At 38.0% G+C, this 25,048-nt stretch overlaps 1 protein-coding gene across 11 annotated transcripts in view; it reads right to left on the bottom strand.

Annotated features, from left to right (window-relative positions):
- The window catches only part of PHF3 (PHD finger protein 3), a 207,395-nt gene that overhangs the window by 167,253 nt on the left and 15,094 nt on the right, over nt 1-25,048 (bottom strand). The gene's annotated exons all lie outside the window — the stretch shown is intronic.

The raw sequence follows: 25,048 nt of genomic DNA, 5'->3' as shown, positions 1-25,048 counted from the left end.
TACCATAAAACAATCAAAACAAGCACACTGATCAACAGAATAGAACTGAGAACCCAGAAACAAATTCATGCATACACTGTCATTAATTTATGACAACAGAGCCAAGAATACACAAAGTAGTAGTCTCTTCAATAAATGGTGTTGGGAAAACTGAATAGCTCATGTAAAGGATGAAACTAGACCACTATCTTATACCACACACAAAAACCACCACAAAATGAGTTAAAGACATGAACATAAGACACGAAAACATACAACCTCCTGGAAGAAAACATAAGAGAAAAAGCTCCCTGATATTGGTCTTGGCAGTAATTTTTTGGATTTGACACTAAAAGCAAAAGCAACAAAAGCAAAAATAAACAAGTGTGACTACATCAAACTAATAAGCTTCTGCACAACAAAGGAAACCATCAATAAAATGAAAAGGCAACCTATAGAACTGGAGCAAATACTTGCATATCCTACAGCTAATACGAGGTTAGTATCAAAAATATATGAAGCATTCAACTCAACAGCAAGAAAATAATCCAATTAAAAAATGAGTGAAGCACTAAATAGACATTTTACCAAAGGAGACATCCAAATAAATGGCCAATAAATTCATGAAAAGGTGCCAACAATCCCTAATCACCTGGGAAATGCAAATAAAAACAACAATGAAATATCACCTCATGCCTGTCGGAAAGGTTATCTTCAAAAAAAAAACAAGAGAAATATAAGTGTTGTCAAGGATGTGGAGAAAAAGTACACTTGTACTGTTGGCAGGAATGTAAACTGCTGCAATCGCTATGAAGTTCCCCAAAATACTAAAAATAGAAATACCATGTTGTTATTTTAGTCACTAAGGCCTGCCTGACTCTTTGGCGACCCCATGGACTCTAGCTTGCCAGGCTCCTTTGTCCGTGGGATTTTGCAGGCAAGAATATTGAAGTGGATTGCATTTCCTTCTCCAGGGGATCTTCCCAATTCAGGGATAGAATCCACGGCTTCTGCCACAACTCCTGCATTGTAGGCAGATTCTTTACCCCTGAGCCAGTAAAGAATCCACCTCACAATTCAGGAGACATGGGTTCTATCCCTGGGTTGGGAAGATATCCTAGAGGAGGGAATGACAACCCACTCCAGTATTCTTGCCGGGATAATCCCATGGACAGAGGAGCCTGGCAAGCTAGAGTCCATGGGGTTGCGAAGAGTAGGACGTGACTGAACAAGCATTTAGAACTACCATACTATGAAGCAATTTCACTGCTGGGTATATATCCAAAGGGGATGAAAACAGGATACTGGAGAGATATCTGCATTCCCACATCCATTGCAGCATTAGTTACAACAGCTAAGATACGGAAACAACCTCATCTAACAAAGGCTGACTAGATAAAGATGTGGAATATATATACTCTGTAGAATATTACTCATGAGAATGTAGAATATTATTCATGAGAAAGAAGAAATCCTGCCATTAGGGATGACACGAATGGACCCTGAAGGTATTGCGGTAAGTGAAATAAGCCAGACAAAGAAAACACAAATACTACACAGCAATCACTTACATGCGGAATCTAAAAAAAGGTCAAACTTAGACAAAAAGAGTAAAAAGGTAGTTTCCCAGGGGAAATAATGAGACTGAGGTTGGTAAAAGGGTACAAACTTTCAGCTGTAAAATGATTAAGGTCTAAGGAGCTAATGTAAAAGCATGGATGGTGACTATATTCAATACCACTCTACTGCATAACTGAAACTGCTTTCAATTATACAGGATGAAACAAACTTAAATGTCCTTATCATACATACACAAAGATAAATATATGAGGTGATAGATATACTAATTAACTAGATGGAGAGAATTCTTTAACAATGTGTATCAAATCACCAAGATATGCATTTAAAATACCACACAACTTTATATGTCATTTGTACCAAAAAACTGAAAAGTTTTAAAAACTTAAAGAAAAAGTATCAATTTGCAGTAAATTTAGAACACATAAGAGAATTGCTGTAACTTGGAAAATATAAGTAATGAATTCTAATAAACATAACTGTAGTAGATAAACTTACATATACTTAGGTTAAGAGTCATAATGAGTAAAAAATGAATTAATATTTTACATATTTAGCTTCAAGCAACTATATAGCATAAAACATATCTCATTCCATTCTACAATATAGGTTTGAGTCAGTAAATACTTTGTTATCTTCAATAGCCCCTCTGGGCTCCTGGAGCAATAATGGACTGAGAGATCCTTTACCAAGTTCATTTTAGTTAAAATTCTAATTCTAGAACCCTTTCTAAGGAAAATCAAGTAAACAGAAGTCCTTAGAGAAAAACTATTAAAGTTTATTTCTGCCACATGTTACATTTATAAGACATCTTTATCCATAAGCATGGACAATCTTACATTTATTTCACACATTTCTAGTAATCTGTTTCCTGGACTCTCAAATTAGATGGAGAGAATACACCACATGTCTGAGAAAGATACACCATGAAGTCCACAGACATCATATAAAAAAGGAGAAGTAAACCATTAAAAAAAATTTTCCAGGTGTATTTGTCTCAGATTCAATTAATGTAGGAACTGAAAGTCCCACCTACTAACACAATACCTAAGGATAACACTAGTAATGAATGATGGTGTGCTCAGTCACTAAGTTGTGTCTGACTCTTTTGTGACCCAATGAACTGCAGCCCGCCAGTCTCCTCTGTCCATGGGATTTCACAGGCAAGAATACTGGACTGGGTTGCCATTTCTTTCTCCAGAGGATCTTCCCGACCCAGGGATCAAACTGCAGCTCCTGCATTGGCAGGTGGATTCTTTACCACTGAGCCACCTGGGAAGCCCCTAATAATGAATTATATAATAATTTATTTTTTAGGATAATGCAATCAACAGTCAAATTATGTTCATTATATTGTCTTTTAAAAAGGAAGAGCTATCTAATTATTTTAGAAAATGACCCATCCAAAGTAGTTAAAATAAAAAATGGCTTTAAAACTATCTGCTCCTTTGGAAATTTTTTACACGCAATAACTATTTTCCTAAAATATCATATGAATATTTCCATATTAAAGACAACATTGCTTGCCCATTAGTCAAAGTCATTTGTTTGACAATTTTCCTGTGACTTGTGTGTATCAAACTTGATTAAAAAGATTTTTATCATTGTTAAGCCTTAAACCTAGAAAAAATAGGAGGAAAACTTGTCTTAACCAGAAGAATGGCAATAACAACAAAAAATGTAAAAGAAAGAACTAGAAAATCATCATTTGCCATAACTGATTCCACCAAATACCATCAACAGCTGCACAAAACCATAAAGGCTATTTGAAGAACTAAATATTTCCATACTGCAAAGTTATACCCCTACAAATTACTTGCTAATAACTCAAATATTCAGGATGGAGAGCTTTGGCTGCCACCACCTTAACCCAGCAACAAAACTTAACATCAAAACTAAACAGTGTAAAACTTCAATTGTGATGTAATATTAACTACATAGTTTCATCCATGAGTCTTGCCAAATTACATTTAACCTGAATCTCATCAAGCGTATTTAAAACCTAACTTACAATTTACAGGAAATTGAAGAAATAGAGGAACAAGCCAACTGACATCATACACACACATACACACACACACACAATCCAAAACTTGGCATAATCCTTATAGACATTTTTGGTCTTCTCTCTTCAAAGTCAGTATCACTGGAAAAGTGTGTGGGAGACCTCAGATATGGAACTAAACACTAGGACCTTGACTGCAAATCAAGTGAAAATGGTATTTAGGGGACACATGGCAAATTTGAATATGGATACGTATGAGATTTTTGGAAACTATTTTTTCAGTGTAGACATTGCTATGTAGAAATCCTTTTTCTGGAAATACATGGTGAAGTTAAACTAATTGGACAGAAGAACTGGATAAATAAGTAAACTGATAAATAGATGCAGAAAATACAGCAAAACATTAAGAGGTGAATCTTGGTGATGGGTAAATGTGTGTATATTCTACTATTCTTTGCTTCAGTATGTCTTCAGTTTTCAAACTACAAAGTTTCAGGACAAAAAAAGGCCAAGATGAAAGTATGTCCTTAATTAAGATATCTAAACAGCATATAAGTGATTTATAGTCCATCTTTTTTCAAAACAGATTTAAAGTGGCTTTTAAAAAGATATACAATACAAAGTAATATCTTTAAGAAAAAAAGGTAAGAAAAATTAAGCAAAAGAAAAATACATGTAAGACACCAAGGTGAGGTCAAGGATTATATTAATATACTGAATGAGCTACAAATATTGACATTTTACTAGGAGTTCCTCGATTCTTAATGAAGTTTAAAGTTTGTCAGGCAAACAAAACACTTAACAAAACATTTGGTGAAACATTCCGGGGGAAAGGTATGAAGAAATAGTCAATATATATTCAAACAGTACTGCCTCTAAATAAAATGCATTACCATTTCTTTCAACAGACACCTGTATAAGAGCTTTCATTAGACTTAAGTATACATTTGCCAGTGGTGTCCTAAGAAGACCTAAAGGGGTGCATACAAAATCAATCTGTGTCCAGAGACAAAATACTTCTATGTATATTGTGAGTTAAAAACTTAAAAGAAATTAAACTTTACCAAAATTTAATCAAACTGACAGGATTCCTTGCTAGCTTCATGAGAGAAAAGAATTTCATAAAATGAAAAAAGTTGACACCTTTAATGGCATTTGTTTGCCTTCAGCATTCTGCAATACTTAAGGATGTCATCAATGTAGCTATTTTTACATATATTTTTAAAAACTTTTAAACAGACTGCTCACAGTAATTTCAATGAAATGGGAAATGACTATTAAAATTTTTGCAGTGTCCGACTCTTCACAACCCCATGGCCTGTAGCCCACCAGGCTCCTCTATCTCTGGAATCCTCTAGGCAAAAATACTAGAGTAGGTTGCTATTCCCTTCTCCAGGGGATCTTCCTGACCCAGCAACCAAACCCAGGTCTCCTGCATTGCAGGTGGATTCTTTACCAGCTGAGCCACCAGGAGACCCATATGGAAACACTAAAGAACCCAAAGAGCAAAAATAATCTTGAGAAAGAAAAATGGAGCTGTAGGAATCAACTTTCTTGACTTTATACTATATGACAAAGCCACAGTCATCAAGACAGTATGGTACTGGCACAAAAACAGAAATACAGCAGAAGGAAACAAGACAGAAAACCCAGAGATAAACTCACACACCTATGGGCACCTTACCTTTGAAAAAGGAGGCAAGAATATACAACGAAGAAAAGAAAACCTCTTCAATAAGAACTGCGGGAAAATAGACAGCTACATGTAAAAAAATGAAGAGAACACTTCCTAACACCATGAACAAAAATAAACTCAAAATGGATTAAAGAATTAAACATAAGACCACAAACTATACAGCTCTTAGAGGAAATCATAGGCAGTACACTCTTTGACATCAACCACAGCAAGACCTTCTGTGACCCACTTCCTAAAGAAATGGAGGGAAAAAAAAAAAAAATCAACATAACCTAATAAACATAAACGTTTTTCACAGCAAAGGAAACAATACACAAGACAACACTCAGAATGGGAGAAAATAATTGCAGAGGAAGCAACTGACAAAGGATTACTCTCTAAAATATATAAGCAGCTCATATAGCTTAATATCAGTAAAACAAACAGATCAAAAAATGGGCAGAAGACTTAAACAGACATTTCTCCAAAGACATACAGATGGCCAATAAACACATAAAAAGATGTTCAATATCACTATTAGAGAAATGCAAATGAACATCAGTCAGAATGGCAATCATCAAAAAATCTACCAACAATAAATGCTGGAGAGGATAAGGAGAAAAGGGAACCTTCTTGCACTGTTGGTGTGAACATAAATTGATACAGCCATTACAGAAAACATTACAGAAATTTCTTAAAAAACTAGAACTTAATCTACCATATGATCCAGAAATCCCAATACTGGGCATATACCCTAAGAACACCACAAATCTAAAAGACACGTGTACCCCAAAATTCACTGCAGCCCTATTTACAATAGCCAGGATATGGAAGCAACCTAGGTATCCACTGATAGACTGAATCGGTGGTAGTGAGATGAATGAAACAGAGCCTGTTATACACAATGAACTAAGTCAGAAAGAGGAAAATAAATAACATATATTAACACATACACATGGAATCTAGAAAAATGGTACTGATGAACTTATGTATGCATGGAAGGAATGGAAATACAGATGTGAAATCCGGACATGTGGGGACAGCAGAGGAAAGGGAGGGTGAACTGAAAGGAGAAAGTAGCACTGACTTTGTACACTATCATGTGTAAAATAGACAGCTGGTGGGAAGCTGTTATACAATACAAGGAGTCCTGCCTGATGCTGTGATGACCTAGAGGGTTAGGATGAGGGGAGAGGAGGCTCAAGGCGAAGGGGATGTATATACAATTAAGGCTGATTAGTGTTGCTGTATGTCAGAAACCAATACAGCATTGTAAAGCAATTTTCCGCATTTAAAAAATAAATTTAAAATAAATAAAACTATGCTCATTTCCATGTTCAAAACCCTTCAAGCTAGGCTTCAGCAGTATGTGAGCCAAGAAACTCCAGACATACAAGCTGGGTTTCCAAAGAGGCAAAGGACCCAGATCAAATTGCCAACATCCGTTGGATCATGGAGAAATCAAGGAAGTTCCAGAAAAAAACATCTACTTCTGCTCCACTGACTACACTGAAGCCTTTGACTGTGTGGATCACAACAAACTGTGGAAAATTCTTAAAAAAGATGGGAGTACCAGATCACCTGACCTGAGAAATGTGTATGCAAGTCAAGAAACAACAGTTAGAACTGGACATGGAACAACAGACCGGTTCACGACTGAGTAAGGAGTACAACGAGGTACCTGCTTAGTTAATTTACATGCAGGGTACATTACGTGAAATGCCAGGCTGGATGAATCATAAGTTGGAACCAAGATTGCCAGAAGAAATATCAACAACCTCAGATATACAGATGACACCACTCTAATGGCAGAAAGTGAAGAGGAACTAAAGAGCCTCTTGATGAGGGTGAAAAGAGGAGAGTGAAAAAGCGGGCTTAAATTCAACATTCAAAAAACGAAGATCATGGCATCCGGTCCCATCACTTCTTGGCAAATAGATGGGGAAAGGGCAGAAGCAATGACAGATTTTATCTTCTTGGGCTCCAAAATCACTCTAGGTAGTGACTACAGAAATTAAATAAAAGATGCTTGCTCCTTGGAAGGAAAGCTATGACAAACCTAGATAGCATATTAAAAAGTAGAGACATACTTTGCCAACAAAAGTCTGTATAGTCAAAGCTATGGTTTCTCCAGTAGTCATATATGGATGTGAGTGTTCGTCCATAAAGATTGAGTGCTGAAGAACTGATGATTTCAAATTGTGATGCTGGACAAGAGTCTTGAGAGTTCCCTGGATGGCAAAGAGATCAAACCAGTCAATCCTAAAGAAAATCAACCCTGAATATTCATTGGAAGAATGGCTGCTGAAGCTGAAGCTCCAATACTTGGCCACTTGATGAGAAGAGCTGACTCACTGGAAAAGATCCTGATACCAAGAAAGATTAAAGGCAAAAGGAGAAGGCGGTGGCAGAGGATTCAATGGCTGGATGGCATCACTGACTCAATGGACATGAATCTGATAGTGGGAGATAGTGGAGGACAGAAGAGTCTGGCATGCTGCAGTTCATGGGGTCGCAAAGAGTCTGACACAACTGAGTGACTAAACAACAACAAAGTAGGACAAGTATATAAACACACATATAAGGATGAATGAGCACTTTAAAATGTTTTAGTGATAAACATTTACAGTCAGAAGGTTTGGATACCATCCCTTAATGAAATGAAGCCTCCGGTACAGAAGCAACAATTCTGACACCCACCCCCTCTTCAGGGTGCCACAATACAAGAATCATTCTCGGGCTAAAACTTTTCATATGAGCAGGTGATGATGATCTATGAACAAAGACTTAAATTTCACAAACTAAGTGTGTTAGTCGCTCAGTTGTGTCTGACTCTTTGCAACCCCATGGACTGTAGCCCACCAGGCTCCTCTGTCCATGGGATTCTCCAGGCAAGAACACTGGAGTGGGTTGCCATGTCCTTCCCCAGGGGATCTTCCTGACCCAAGGATCAAACCCAGGTCTCCACATTGCAGGCAAATTCTAAATCATTTGAGCTACCTCGAAAGTCGTTTTACAAACTAAGACCATGTTCTATTAGTTAGGAGTGAAAACCATACACTCACCCTAGGAAAAAATCGTTGAAGAGTATAGCAGGTTCAGTTCTGAAAACAGGTCAAGTATTTAAACCCAGGTAGATCTGTGAGCTGACACAGACCTATCATGAAAAACAGGTCCTGATCTCAGCGCCTGAACAGAGTGAACTAAAGACACTGTGCCTGAGCCCACTGGCTAGCAGCTGCTCAATGTCCATTCAGCCTTCCTTCCTCACTCATGAATTCCTGTTATTTCACATGGTCATCCAAATTAAGACTACACTTTTCAATCTACCCTACTATCAGATCTGGCCACTGTCCAAGCAACAACCACCAGAATGAAAGGACAAATGGTACATGCAATTCTCAGAAGGTGATCATAAAGGAAGGGGGCATGCCTTTACCTTCCCTTTTACTGGCCTGGCACCAACCCGATAGCTGGAAGAGCCATCACAAACTATGAAGTGACTCTAGAGCCAAGGATCATACCTGATAGTGCAAGGAAGAGGGAACTTAAGTCCCTGACACTGTGGAGCCCCATCAGCTCTCGGCTACTTTCTTCTGAGTTATTTCATAACAAAATAAATTATTTTTTTTCAAGATGCACTTATCTAACACAGGTGGTGGTGTTTAACTCTATGCCAGTAAGCCAGACAGAGGGAGGATCAGCATGCCATGCACAAGATTTACTGGGGAATACTCTTGGGACAGACGTCTGCAGAAGGAAGGGGGGAAGCAGGGATGGAGCAAAGGAAAAGCTGGGATGTGGTACAGCAGGAACAAAGGCCTCAGCCAGCCTTGGGGGGAGCTCAAAAGCTGAGGCGGATCTTCCTGAGTTCAATCATCACTTCTTGAGGTGAGTCATCAGGAGTTGTGATGATGGCACCAGCTTTTGTACCCCCATAGCACAGTCACTGGATGCAGACTGCCCTGGGAAGAGGGGGTGACTCATGGTGAAGCAACTCCATCACAAAGGCAATACTGAAGTGGGTTCTCTGCTGGCAGCATTCCTTTATTACCACTGTTACTTAAAGTTTCCTATAACTCCCAGCTGAACCTAAACCTAGGCCAAAAGACCAAAACTTTTTCATCAAGATGACCCAGTGAGTTACAATTCATAAGAATCAAATCTATGACAGCAACAAACCAGGAAAAGAACAGAAAGCCTTGAACAGATAAAGCACTTCTAGGGTCAGCCAGGAGATCAAGGATGCCTAGATCTTTGATATGGAAAAATCCACGTAACCAGATTTTCCTAATTTTTTAATAGCAGGGATTTGCCACTTTCACTTTCACTTTCATGCATTGGAGAAGGAAATGGCAACCCACTCCAGTATTCTTGCCTGGAGAATCTCAGGGACAGAGGAGCCTGGTGGGATGCCGTCTATGGGGTCTCGCAGAGTCGGACACGACTGAAGTGACGTAGCAGCAGCAGCAGCCACTGCCACAGAATTATGAAATTCAACTCCTCTGGCTGGCAGGTACACTCATCTCCAGGATAAGGAGGGCAGGCCAGGGGTAGGGCCCTAAAACAAGCTAATCTCTCTCTCTGACCAATAAAAGTCAGTCAAACAGTCCTGTCAAGATCTCATAAGAACTGCAGGTGCAGCTCTTTTATCAGAATTCCTTTTTCACTATCAAAAGATAGCAAAGTAAAAAGTAGAGATTTCATAATTCCATTTTCTCCCTGATGGGGAAAAAAATTAGAATAAAATTATCGGAGTAATTAGATGAACAGAAAATCAAAATCAAGATGAAGAAAGCAAGGATCTTTAGCTTTCTTTATACCCAAATTATTTTCAAACTACAAAGCAAAATAATTCACCACTTTAAAGATTAACAAGCTGTTTATAAGCCATTCATGTTGATTAGTAAGTAAGCTAAGTACCAACTTTCGCTCATCTAACATGGAACAATATTCGATAATTACAAGTATATTCTATCATTTGGTACCACATTAAACAATTATCAAATTAAGAACCCTAGTCTATCAAATTGCAAAATCATAGACTACTAGCCTTTCTGCCCAAAGAATACTACCCATTACCCACACACAGTGCCATAAAACTTTTTTATTCCACTATGTTAATATGTACCAACATAATTACTTGCAAAATCACCTACAAAAGAAAAAACTTAATAATGCAAATCGTTGTTGAACTGTTAAGGAGCTAACAATCTTGTTTAAATTAGCTACATACTTATGGCAACTAGAAGCATGGTACTGACAAATTTGTTAACAGAGCAGCAATTGAGATGCAGACATAGAGGACAGACTTACGGACAAGGGTGGGGAACAAGGAGAGGGGGAGATGAATGGAGCCCAGCATGGATGCTATACACTAACATATGTACATAGACAGCCAATGGGAGTTTGCTGTAAGACTCAGGGAGCTCACACTGGGGCTCTGTAACAACCTAGAGAGGTAAAACAGGTAAGAGGTAGAAGGGAGATTCAAGAGGGAGGGGACATATGTGCAGCTATGGTTACCTCATGTTGATGTATGACAGAAATCAAAACAATACTGTAAACCAATAATCAATTAAAAATAAATATTGAAAAAAGGGAAAAAATTAGCTATATACAAATGTGATATGCTTACATGCTTTAATTCTGAGCTATGATCCAAATAAGGTATAAAAACTAATTTTCATTATAGATAAAATAAGCAATTAATTCTGGAGGGAAAAAAAACATTCTGCAAATAATGAGGCTGAAAGGAATTCAGCTGAGAAGAAAAGAAGAGGTAGAAAGGTAAGAGAATTCAGAAAATAAAAGATGATCAACAAGAAGCATAACACATTATTTTCAAAATACTGTAGGATAAAGGATTTAAAAACACTTCTCTTTCATACCTCTGCACAAAACTAGGACTCACAGGTCAGGCTCACTGCATTAGTATTCTAAAACAACAGAGTTACGGGCTTAAAAAACTTATGAAAAGCCAATCTGAAAATATGACCATTCTAAACCTTGTTAAAGAGAAACTTCAAATTTATATATCTTCAAAACTGACTCATGTCTGTTATGTTCTTCTTGTATTTTAAGTACAATTTAAGATATCTTTAAAATCTGACAAATACTCCCTTCAAAATATTGTACCAGACATATTTTATGAATTCTACATCTTTAAATAACAACAAAAAAAAAATTTCCAGACTCTGACAAAACTGATGAAATTATCAAACGATTTTTGCTCTGACAAGAGAAAAAAATACCTTGCCTTTCTGACTTAAAATACAAGTAATAGTTTTCTCTTTTTGTACACCACCACCAGGAGGTAGTAGTTCAATAATCACAGAGAGAAATCAAATTTTAGCCTACATTTCCAAACCAATGGTCTTACAATGAGATTTCTCAGCTGTACCTTTTCTCCTGTTAAAGAAAGCATCAGATCAGAGTGAAGTAAGCCAGAAGGAAAAACATAAATACAGTATACTAACGCATATATATGGAATTTAGAAAGATGGTAACAATAACCCGGTGTACGAGACAGCAAAAGAGACACTGATGTATAGAACAGTCTTTTGGACTCTGTGGGAGAGGGAGAGGGTGGGAAGATTTGGGAGAATGACATTGAAACATGTAAAATATCATGTAAGAAACGAGTTGCCAGTCCAGGTTCGATGCACAATACTGGATGCTTGGGGCTAGTGCACTGGGACAACCCAGAGGGATGGTATGGGGAGGGAGGAGGGTTCAGGATGGGGAACACATGTATACCTGTGGCAGATTCATTTTGATATTTGGCAAAACTAATACAATTATGTAAAGTTTAAAAATAAAATAAAATTTAAAAAAAAATAAAAAATAAATAAATTAAAAAAAAAAAAAAAAGAAAGCATAAGATCAGATCAGATCAGATCAGTCGCTCAGTCGTGTCCGACTCTTTGCGACCCCATGAATCGCAGCACGCCAGGCCTCCCTGTCCATCACCAACTCCCGGAGTTCACTGAGACTCACGTCCATCGAGTCAGTGATGCCATCCAGCCATCTCATCCTCTGTCGTCCCCTTCTCCTCCTGCCCCCAATCCCTTCCAGCATCAGAGTCTTTTCCAGTGAGTCAACTCTTCACATGAGGTGGCCAAAGTACTGGAGTTTCAGCTTTAGCATCATTCCTTCCAAAGAAATCTCAGGGCTGATCTCCTTCAGAATGCACTGGTTGGATCTCCTTGCAGTCCAAGAGACTCTCAAGAGTCTTCTCCAACACCACAGTTCAAAAGCATCAATTCTTCGGCGCTCAGCCTTCTTCACAGTCCAACTCTCACATCCATACATGACCACAGGAAAAACCATAGCCTTGACTAGACAGACCTTTGTTGGCAAAGTAATGTCTCTGCTTTTCAATATGCTATCTAGGTTGGTCATAACTTTCCTTCCAAGGAGTAAGCGTCTTTAATTTCATGGCTGCAGTCACCATCTGCAGTGATTTTGGAGCCCAGAAAAATAAAGTTTGACACTGTTTCCACTGTTTCCCCATCTATTTCCCATGAAGTGATGGGACCGGATGCCAAAAATAGAAATTAATGTTCACTCCCTTTAACTAACTACCCCAAGCTGCTATCCACTCAAAGGGGCATCATTCACATTGTATTCTCTGACTGGTACTCACTGGAGTTGTACAAGCCAACCAGTAAATTGCTCTCATCCTAATCTTGAACTCTAGTTACAGGAAAACAGCTTTACCACGCAAAAGGAGTAAAATTGTGTTTAGAACAATGTCATCATTTTAGATTCCTTGATTTCAGTAAACTTCTAAATAATCATACCATGACAATTTACCTCTTTGCTATGTAAATATAAACTGAGTAATCAATTATCATTCAAGATGACCTAGAGACATAGACAAAAGTTTATGATAAAAGATTCAAAATTAAGGAAAAACAATATTTTAGGGAAGAAGATATCACAAAGGACAGTACCAAAAACAGTAGCTCCAGTCCAGAAATCTTTTTTCAGAACATTCTCAACTAAGGCAAACAGAATAAGTATGAAAAAGTACAAGTGGCAGAAGTAGAAAGCACAGGGCTAAACCGATTCAAACAGAATTCAGGCAATGCTCATGGTGACAATGGCCACAAAGGATTCTGCAATCCTGCCTGACTGGAAGAAAACTGCAAGAATAATATACTGGAACTAAAGGGGTTAGAAGACTATGAATTTTACTCAACAAGTTGCCAGTTTAACCATGGGCTATAAAATGATCTTCATTTACGTCTGAAATTAGGCTTCTCCTATTTACACGTTAGAGAATCCAAAATCATTTTCTGAGAAAAATATTGACTCTGTCCTCCTCTCCACAGGGAGGGCAGAGCAGCCTCCTACTATTCACAAAGACATCACTACCAGTGCCTTTAAAATTTCATATCCCATCAAAGCCCAGTTTGTTTATATAGCTTCTCTATGCACTTAGCTGGCAAAAAAGAAGGTGAAAGGTGAGAGATCATTGCATTGCCAACAGTTCTCAGAGAAGATAAGTTATCAATATACTCAGAAATCTGATGTTGAAAATGATATCCAAGATGAGTTGTCTGAAAAATAACCTAGTATCGAACCTAGGACTAGGTCAGACCATTCCATTAGTCCCTGTAATTCTACTGGGATACACATTGACGGATACCACAAGAAAAGGTCCGATGTTCACTGACAGTATGTTAAGGATTTTCTTTTATCATATCACATCACAATCGAACTGTGAATGAAATGTCTAATTTTAATATCAGAAATAGCTTCCCTTTTCCTGGGCACTGGATTTGTTTTTACCTACACTGTTCTCCTCTTCAACAAATTTGAAAAATCTGAGAGCCAAAGCAGAGCCCCACCTGCAGACAGTACTTTATTTACTACTTTAATCTCTGGTCCCACGACTGAGCCCTACTTCTCTCCCTTCTTTGTACTTTTTTTTTTTTCCAGTTAAAAAATGTACTGAATATCTACTACCACCTCCTTTGATCTTTTAACAGAACTTTAAAAAACAAAAAAAGAAAACATCTTCTAATTTTTCTAGTCTTAATCTTAAGAGCACTCATGTACTTGAAGGCAGGAAGAAAATCTATTCCAGTTCAAGTACTATGACTTATTATAAATTTTGGAAATTACTTAACTACCTCAAAATCCCAGTTTATTCAGCTATGAAATGGGATTAATTCTACTTATCTATAGCAAAGAGATAACATTGGCAAAGTACTTTTATACAGTACCCAGCACATTAACATCCACATGGTATTAACTATTTCATCAACTTCCTTTATATCTAATCCCTGAGAGAAAAGACCTGGGGACCATATAAGCTGACTCTGCCTGCAAACTCCCTGTGAACGACATTCCCAAAAATCTTGAGATTAAAACTAGCTTCATGACAACACATAGAGACACGTGTACCCCAATGTTCATCGCAGCACTGTTTATAATAGCCAGGACATGGAAGCAACCTAGATGTCCATCAGCAGATGAATGGATAAGAAAGCTGTGGTACATATACACAATGGAGTATTACTCAGCCATTAAAAAGAATACATTTGAATCAGTTCTAATGAGGTGGATGAAACTGGAGCCTATTATACAGAGTGAAGTAAGCCAGAAGGAAAAACATAAATACAGTATACTAACGCATATATATGGAATTTAGAAAGATTGTAACAATAACCCGGTGTACGAGACAGCAAAAGAGACTCTGATGTATAGAACAGTCTTATGGACTCTGTGGGAGAGGGAGAGGATGGGAAGATTTGGGAGAATGGCACTGAAGCATCTAAAATATCATGTAAGAAACGAGTTACCAGTCCAGGTTCGATGCATGATACTGGATGCTTGGGGCTAGTGCACTGGGACGACCCAGAGGGATGGTATGGGGAGGGAGGAGGGAGGAGGGTTCAGGATGGGGAACACATGTATACCTGTGGCGGATTCATTTTGATATTTGGCAAAACTAATACAATTATGTAAAGTTTAAAAATAAAATAAAATTAGAAAAAAAAAAAGTTCAAAGAATATCATATTCTGAATTAACTTTATTATGCCACAGTACTCAGATATTTAGTGAAGTGCCAGCCTAAATGTGACTGTGAAGGTATTTTCACATGAGATTTAAAACAACAGAGTTTGAGTGAAGCAGATTATTGTACATAATGTGGGTTCAGTTCAGTTGCTCAGTGGTGTCCGACTCTTTCCAACCCCATGAACCGCAGCACACCACGCCTCCCTGTCCATCACCAACTGCCACAGTCTACTCAAATCCATGTCCATTGAGTCAGTGATGCCATCCAACCATCTCATCCTCTGTCGTCCCCTTCTCCGCCTGCCCTCAATCTTTCCCAGCAGCGGGGTCTTTTCAAATGAATCAGTTCTTCGCATCAGGTGGCCAAAGTATTGGGAGCTTCAGCATCAGCCCTTCCAATGAATATCCAGGACTCATTTTCTTTAGGATGCACTAGATGATCTCCTTGCTGTCCAAGGGACTCTCAAGAGTTTTCTCCAACACCACAGTTCAAAAGCATCAATTCTTCAGCACTCAGCTTTCTTCACAGTCCAACACTCATATTCATACATGACTACTGGAAAAACCATAGCTTTGACTACACAGACCTTTGATGGCAAAGTAAGGTCTCTGCTTTTTAATATGCTGTCAAAGTTGGTCATAGCTTTTCTTCCAAGGAAGCAAGCGTCCTTTAATTTCATGTCTGCAGTCACCATCTGCAGTGATTTTGGAGCCTAAAATTATAATGTCTCTCACCATTTCCCCATCTATTTGCCATGAAGTGATGGGACCAGATGCCATGATCTTAGTTTTCTGAATGTTGAACTTTAAAGCCAACTTTTTCACTTGCTTCTTTCACTTTCATCAAGAGGCTCTTTAGTTCCTCTTCGCTTTCTGACGTAAGTGTGGTGTCATCTGCACATCTGAAATTTATTGACATTTCTCTCGGCAATCTCGATTCCAGCTTGTGTTTCATCCAGCCCGGCATTTCTCATGATGTACTCTGCATGTAAGTTAAATAAGCAGGGTGACAATATATAGCCTTGATGTATTCCTTTCCTGATTTGGAACCAGTTTGTTGTTCCATGTCCAGTTCTAACTGTTGCTTCTTGACCTGAATACAGATTTCTCAAGAGGCAGGTCAGGTTGTCTGGTATTCCCATCTCTTTTAAGAATTTTCCACAGTTGACTGTGACCCACACAGTCAAAGGCTTTGTCAGTCAATAAAGCGCAAGTAGATGTTTTTCTGGAACTCTCTTGCTTTTTCGACAATTCAACGGATGTTGGCAATTTGATCCCTGGTTCCTCTGCCTTTTCTAAATCTAAGCTGAACATCTCGAAGTGCACGGTTCACATACCGTTGAAGCCTGGCTTGGAGAATTTTGCTAGTGTGTGAGATGAGTTCAATTGTGCAGTAGTTTTGAGCATTCCTTGGCATTACCCTTCTTTGGGATTAGAACGAAACATACCTTTTCCAGTCCTGTGGCCACTACTGAGTTCTCCAAATGTGCTCGCATATTGAGTGCAGCAGTTTCATCATCATTTAGGATTTGAAATAGCGCAACTGGAATTCCATCACCTCTCTTAGCTTTGTTTGTAGCGATGCTTCCTAAGGCCCACTTGACTTTGCATTTCAGGATGCCTGGCTCTAGCTGAGTGATCACACCATCATGATTATGTGGGTCTTGAAGATCTTTTTTGTACAGTTCTTTTGCATATTCTTGCCACCTCTTCTTAAAATCTTCTGCTTCTGTTATGTCCATACCATTTCTGTTGTTTATTGTGCCCATCTTTGCATGAAAAATTCCCTTGGTATCTCTGATTTTCTTGAAGAGATCTCTAGTTTTTCCCATTCTATTGTTTTCTGCTATTTCTTTGCATTGATCACTGAGGAAAGCTTTATTTTCTCCTCTTGCTATTCTTTAAACTCTGCATTCAAATGGGTATATCTTTCCTTTTCCCCTTTGCCTTTTGCTTCTCTTCTTTTCATAGGTGTTTTTAAGGCCTCCTCAGACAGCCATTTTGCCTTTTTGCATTTCTTTTTCTTGGGAGTGGTCTTGATCCCTGTCTCCTGTACAGTATCACGAACCTTCATCCATAGTTCTTCAGGCACTCTATCAGATCTAATCCTTTGAATCTATTTCTCACTATACTTCCACTGTATAGTCATAAGGGATTTGATTTAGGTCATACCTGAATGGTCTAGTGGATTTCCCTAGTTTCTTCAATTTAAGTCTGAATTTGGCAATAAGGAGTTCATAATGTGAGCCACAGTCTGTACCAGCTTTAGGATGTTCTCATCTTTTAGTGTTTAGTCTTTGATTTATTTTTGCTGGCACTTGGTGGGCCTTTTCATTTGAAGAGTGATCCCTTTAGTACTGGGAAGTTTTCTCGTGTTTTTTTCTGCAAATTCCTAGTAACTGGTGGCCCTTCTGGATTAATTGCCCATTTTTCTTATCTTTCTTGCATCTTTTCCATCGTTTTGCTTTGTGTCTTTTTAGACATTCACTGACGTATTTTCCATCTCTTTAAATGTTTAATTTTATCAGTTACTGTTTCTGAGAACTGTTCTCTTTATCTGTAACATTTTTAAAAAGTCCTCTGTTGTCATAGGTGTATACTGCATGTGTCTGTGCTAAGTCGCCTCAGTCATGTCTGACTCTTTGCGACCCTATGGACTGTAGGCTCCTCTGTACATGGGATTCTCCAAGTAAGAATACTGGAGTGGGCTGCCCTCTCCTTCTCCAGGGATAGGTATATAGTAAGAGTTTCTTTATAGTATAAATTTGTTTTGTTTATTTTGATGTTTCCCATAGTGTTGCAGACTTCCCCTAAATGATTATTTTTGGTTGATTGTTGTTTAAAATAGGAGGAAATAGAAAATTAATGTTAAATTTTGCTGTGGGGTAAGTGGGCTTTAACTAGATAATCCTATGGTTATCTTAAGAATCTTTGAATGCCAGGGAGAGAGGCTCCTTATTATTAGGAGGTTGTGGTCTTGTTTCCTGCAGCTTGTTCATTCTCTTTCAGTTTAGGGTTAAGAAGATATTTCCTTGATTGGAGTTCAGTGCTTGGCTATCAGCTTTACTGGGTGCTGAAGTCAGGGAAGGCGTGAAGTTGACCTCTCAGTATTTAGTCCTTAAGTTAATTCCTTATTTCTGGCCTAACTCACTGTCAGTACCCTCTATCATTCCATAATGGATATAAAATTTCTGATACCCAGTAATTCTTACTTAATGGATTTCAGAATCCTGTGTATTGCTCTCTAGCTTTTGTCAGTGTTGAATTTTACCCTGTTGTTTGTTTCTTCTGTGGTCAGTTGGCATTTGTTCCCTTCTGTTCAAAATTTCTTAACCTATAAGTTATATTGCTAGTTTTGTTAGTAATAAACCTATTAACAGACTTCTCAGAGTTTGCAAATCTCTCCTACCTCTCGTCAGATTTTACAGAGAAGATGGAATGTGTGTGTATGGAGAGCACATGAGATTGCTTGCTTGACTGATTGAGACTTTTTTATCTTAAGAAAAGTTTTGTGTAATTGTAGAGGCTAGTGACAGAGAAGGCAATGGCACCCCACTCCAGTACTCTTGCCGGGAAAATCCCATGGACGGAGGAGCCTGGTAGGCTGCAGTCCATGGGGTCACTAAGAGTCGGACACGACTGAGCGACTTCACTTTCACTTTTCACTTTCATGCACTGGAGAAGGAAATGGCAACCCACTCCAGTGTTCTTGCCTAAAGAATCCCAGGGACAGGGGAGCCTGGTGCGCTGCCGTCTCTGGGGTCGCACAGAGTCAAACACGACTGAAGCTACTTATCAGCAGCAGAGGCTAGTGAGCCCGCACCTGCAGGGTAGACCGGAAACCCAGGGAAGAACTGATGTTGCAGCTTGAGTCTGAAGGCAGTTTGGAGACAAAATTCCCTACTTGGGGAACCTCTACTTTTTTTTTCTCTTCAGGCCTTCAACTGATTTGATGAGGCCCACCCACTTCTAGAACTAACACCCAAAAAAGATGTCCTTTTCATTATATGGGAGTGGAATGCAAAAGTAGGAAGTCAAGAGATACCTGGAGTAACAGGCAAATCTGGCCTTGTAGTACAGAATGAAGCATGGCAAAGGCTAACAGAGTTTTGCCAAGAGAACACACTAGTCATAGCAAACACCTTCTTCCAACAATACAAGAGAAGACTCTACACATGGACATCACCAGATGGTCAACACCAAAATCAGAGTGATTATATTCTTTGTAGCTAAAGATGGAGAAGCTCTATACAGTCAGCAAAAACAAGACCGGGAGCTGGTCCCATCACTTCATGGCAAATAGATGGGGGAAACAATGGAAACAGTGACAGACTTTATTGTTTTAGGCTCCAAAATCACTGCAGATGGTGACTGCAGCCGTGAAATTAAAAGACACTTGCTTCTTGGAAGAAAAACTACAACCAACCTAGACAGCATATTAAAAAGCAGAGACATTACTTTGCCAACAAAGGTCCATCTAGTCAAATCTATGGTTTTTCCAGTAGCCATGTTTGGATGTGAGAGTTGGACTTAAAAAAAGTCGAGCACTTTTGAATTGTGGTATTTGAGAAACTGCACTCACTATGCCAGCAAATCTGGAAAACTGAGCAGTGGCCACAGAACTGGAAAAGGTCAGTTTTCATTCCAATCCGAAAGAAAGGCAATGCCAAACAACGCTCAAACTACCGCACGATTGCGCTCATCTCACACACTAGCAAAGTAATGATTTGCTAGTAATGTCCCTTGGACTGCAAGGAAATCCAACCAATCAAGGAAATCAGTCCTGAATATTCATTGGAAGGACTGATGCTGAAGCTGAAACTCCAATACTTTGGCTACTTGATGCTAGAACTGACTAATTGGAAAAAACCGTGATGCTGGGAAAGACTGAAGATGGGAGGAGAAGGGGATGACAGAGGATGAGATGGTTGGATGGCATCACCAACTCAATAGACATGAGTTTGAGTAAACTCCGGGAGTTGGTGATGGACAGGGAAACCTGGCATGCTGCAGTCCATGGGGTCATAAAGAGTCACACACAACTGAGCAACTAAACTGAAAGCAGGGTAGGGTACAGAAAAGGCCACCTAACAAAGCAACAAACCTCATACAAACCCAAGCAGCCAACCCATCAGGAATACCAGTTACAAAATTTTAAGGTAAGTGATATTCAATTTTGTTTCTACAAAGGCAAATTATTAGTCAAGTGTAATATTATTAGAAATGTACTAAGGATGTCATTAAGTAAAGAGGGCATAGCTAAAGAAACTGACATCCAGGAAAACAACAGCTTCACTCAAGGAGAGCAGAGACACTTGGGGATGACAGGTGTACAAGCCTGGAGCACGGCAAACACAGACAGAACAGGACAGTGACAGAGGGCGCTGGGAGCAAGTAGTTTCAGTAAACTCAGAAGTATGCCCAGGACCGTGAGTAAAGAAGTCTGTTCCAAAACAGTTTAGAAATGCAAGCTAAAAAATAGTAACACTGGAACATCCCTGGTAGTCCAGTGTTAAAGAATTCGCCTGCCAATCCCTGGTCTTGGAAGATTCCACACACCTCGGGACAACTAAGCCAGCACACCCCAACTGCTGAGCCCCTGTCCTAGATTCTGCAAGCTGCAACTACAGAGCCTGAGAGCCCTGACTGAAGCCCCCGCCCGGGAGCCCGCGCTCCACGCCAGAGAAGCCACGGCAAAGAGCAGCCTGCGCACGGCTGTGCCTCCCACTCACTGCAACCACAGAAGGCCTGTGTGCAGCACTGAAGACCCAGGACAGCCAGAAACTAAAAATAATGATAACACAGAGCAAATTTTAAGTAACAGGGGAAAGGAAGAAACCAAAAGATACTAGGAATACAGTGACGAACACATGATTAATTTTATTCCACATTTTAAACTTAAAAGACAGAAAATTAAATGCTCAATGTAAAGTAAAATTAAAATATGTTCTGCTTTATACTACATCAAACTAAGAAAAACAAAAGTCAACTGAATCAAACAGAGGTAAAACAGAAAGGCCACAAAATATACCAACTAAAACCGTAAACTGGGAAACTCTGGTTGGGCCAAAACTTTCCTCTCTTCATTTTCTGAATTTAGAAACTGGCATTTTAATGTTTGTGTTAAAGGGCTTATTTATTTTATCTGAGTTCAATTCTGTTATTTTGGTAGTTAAGGATGACTTGTGGCAATGATTAATGAAAAATACATGTTTGTAAAGAATTGACTATCTATTTAAAATGTCTAAATTGAATACAGTGAGGGAGTAAGAAATAAGACGGAAAGAAACAGTGAATTAAGAGCAATGAAAGTTGCTTACGTAAAAGTAGTTGTCACTATGCTTTTCAAGTTATTTCAAATAATTTAAAGAAGCAATGAAATACATTAAGTCTACAAACAAGATTTAGTATTAAAGTAAACATAATTTAATTTTTAGTAAGAAATAACAGGCACTTTATGTTGGGACAGACAATGACAGAGGACTCTGGGAGAACACTGGCCATGAAAGGTCACCTAACAGAAACTCTATGGGACAAAATGCCCCAATGAAAGACCTGGGCCAAGGGGGTCACACCCAGCAAAGGCATAAATCCCATAACCCCAGGGAACCTATCATTCTATCTTGAAGGAATCCCAAGTTCTCCCTTTCAGCCAATCAAACTCTGCCCCTTCTCTTTCCCATTATTCGTAAATGAGTCAAATCTCTTGTCCAAGTGACAAACTTTCAAAAATCTATGGCTGCTGTTTTGTCCTACTGTTTCCACTTTCCAGTATTTTCTCTTCTCCACTGATTGTACAAGGTGTTTGCCTCTCTTTTGTTTGTTCTTCCGATAGCATTAGCGGTAAAGAACTACCCGTCAATGCAGGCAGACATAAAGAGACGTGGGTTTGATCCCTGAGTTGGGAAGATCCCCTGGAGGAAAGCACGGGCAGCCCACTCCAGTATCCTTGCCTGGAGAATCCCACGGACAGAGGATCCTGGCAGGCTACAGCCCATGGGGTCCCAAGACTCAGCATGCATACATACCCGAATTTCACTGAAACCCCTCTAACTCAAAGCATATAATATTAATCATCAATCTCAACAGAAAAAAAATCTCTATTCTTAAAGGCTATGAATGTTCTTACAAGGTTGATCAGTTACTCTTTACTAACATTCAACTAAAGGGTATACATTTTGTCTTAACCAATATACTGTCATTTCATTTGCATAGCTACTTTACATGTACTAAATTTGTATTTTATTGTTCAAGTGTAACTCAAAAGATCAACGGCAAAAAAATGTTCACTAAAGCACAGAAGTTTAAAAAAAAAAATCAGTGAACACTACTATTCAGAAAAATAATATTAGTGGAAAAAAGACCCCAGTACAAATATGTAACGAATGCGTATGTGAAGATGGATCTGCAAATGTAATAAATCAGCACCGTCTGCTGCCCCCACATACAACATACAAACAAGGAAAACAAAAACTACTATCTGACAACTGAATCTTATTGAACCAGGGGTCCATTGTGTTTAGTTCAGTGTACTAACTGGAAACGTTGTCCAAGAGTAGCATGAAGCCATAAAAAGCTGTAAATACCTTTTAAACAAATCTCAGTGATGCAAAAAGAACAATCATCTTTTCAGAACAAGTACCATAATTTTTTTAATATTACACAGATGAATTCTGCCTTTAATAATGAAGGAGCCCCTAACTACAGGACTATGTTTAAAAGTTAAAAATTTGTGTGCTAAAAAAAAAAGGCCCAAATCACATTACTGCTGAGAAGCTTGTAAAACTAGTCTTAACATGTATTAACAATATTTTGCTCAGAAGAAAAGCAGCACAAGCTAAAATTCTTATTAAACAACTCTACTTGATGTCATAAATTACCAGTGGCATTCTTGATAGGAAACAACTATCACATATATATGGTAGAAGAAATTTACAACTGAAAAAACTATACAATATGAATTTCTTTACAACTGAAAAAACACCTAACCACATGATATGAATCAACTCTTGGCAAATATGTAAGCTATTGAATTCAATGACTGTTTGATGCTTTTAATCTCCAAAACCATGCTACATTAGGGACTTTTTTTTTTTTTTTTAATTCAGTCAATGATGGTTTTTTAAGCAATGATATAGCCTGGAAAGGACACCCTGGTTTCACACAAGGACGCAGTAGCTACAAGCACTACCTAAATGAAAGGGTGCTCTGAAGATCCGTATTATCTACAGCACATCCCTCCTCCTCCTGGTCTCAAGGAAATAAATCAAATTACAGCCACTGAACATTTCTCTTCTATCACATAAAGAAACGGTTTCATAAATACAAGATTTGTTTCACACTTATGAATCATGGTTGTTTGTAAAGTAAAAGATAAAATTAACACTTATTACACTGACAATGTCAGTTTTTCAAATAGCACTTCAATGATTTTTAATACATTCCTAATGTAGTATATTTATCCAATACAGTCAATATCCTGAACCTATTACTTGGGAAAATACTATTTTTCTTTTAAAGATAACAGGAATTTTTAAGAATACAAATAACTGGTTTAATCATCAAGATCAAACACTTTCCAAATTTAAAGGGTTTCCTCAATTATTAGAATATTTTTTAAATTTATTACCAGGCAAATCTAAAAACCATATGCAAACACTACATTTACATGAATACTTTTAGAGTCAAAAGCATCCAAAAGAGGATCAGAAATCTACTGGTTATCTCTCAAGATTAAACAGTAAGCATCCTAACTCTGGGCATCTGACAGCACTAAAGGTGATCCTCCATGTGTCTTTCCTATTTTTATAACTTAAAGTTTCTCTAGGATTTCTGGAGATGATGAAATATAATGAAAAATTTATATAAGAAATATAATGGAAGACATTCAACAGTAGCTCTTTAACAACTACAGCAACCAACCTATGTCAGCATAGAAGAACAAAACAGCAGTTATTGTTTGCTATCTTTTGCACTGTTAAAACCAAGGATACAAAATAACCATAATCTATAACTTTCGATGGCCTGAGAAATACTAAAGAGCCATTATCCTGCAAAGCTTTAGTCAAGACAGTTAGTAAAAACCTACAGAGCCAAGTACAAACATCTGGCTAAGAAGCTTATCCTTTTTAGTTTATATCAAAAAGCTGAAGCAGTCTGTGAACAGTTTAAAGTTACAATAGGGTTTCACTAAATAGTTTACAAAAAAAATTTTTTAATGTTTTCTACTCTGCTGTCATTAGAAAATATGTTGGCCTTTTACTGAACCAAATATCCCAAAGGACCAAAGAAATTTTGAAATAATCCAAGATAAATCCACTGCTTTATGGCATAATGCAATCTAAGCAATCCTACAAGGAACTTTATAATCTTAAAATTTCCCACACATATTTCCTTACATATCTTCAAAGTGTATGGATGCATACCATATATATTAACACAGTTTTGCTTTAAAACCAAGATAAATAATTGTAGCAAACAAAACAGGAAAATTTAAAAAATATTTCTATTTGTAGGTTCTTAATAAAAAAGTTAAAAGTTTACAATGAAATTGTAAACAAGTATTAACCAGAACTCAAAAAAATTTAAGTATTTCAATATAGAGTTCTAAGTCTTCTATTAGCAAAAGAAATATTCAGCCAGAGACTTTTCATATGCAAAAAAAAACTTTTCACATCAACAGAAATTTTAAAAAAAGACTGTAAGTAAGAACACCAGTATTACTCAGGGACTAAAAGATAAATTTGCCAGTTCCAGGCCTAATAGAACATCCTTAAGG

Source organism: Bos indicus, chromosome 9 (genome assembly GCF_029378745.1).
Source record: "Bos indicus isolate NIAB-ARS_2022 breed Sahiwal x Tharparkar chromosome 9, NIAB-ARS_B.indTharparkar_mat_pri_1.0, whole genome shotgun sequence".
NCBI classification, from domain to species: domain Eukaryota; kingdom Metazoa; phylum Chordata; class Mammalia; order Artiodactyla; family Bovidae; genus Bos; species Bos indicus.
Note: the sequence above shows the minus strand (reverse complement) of the source record. Positions and strands in the feature narration are given on the sequence as shown.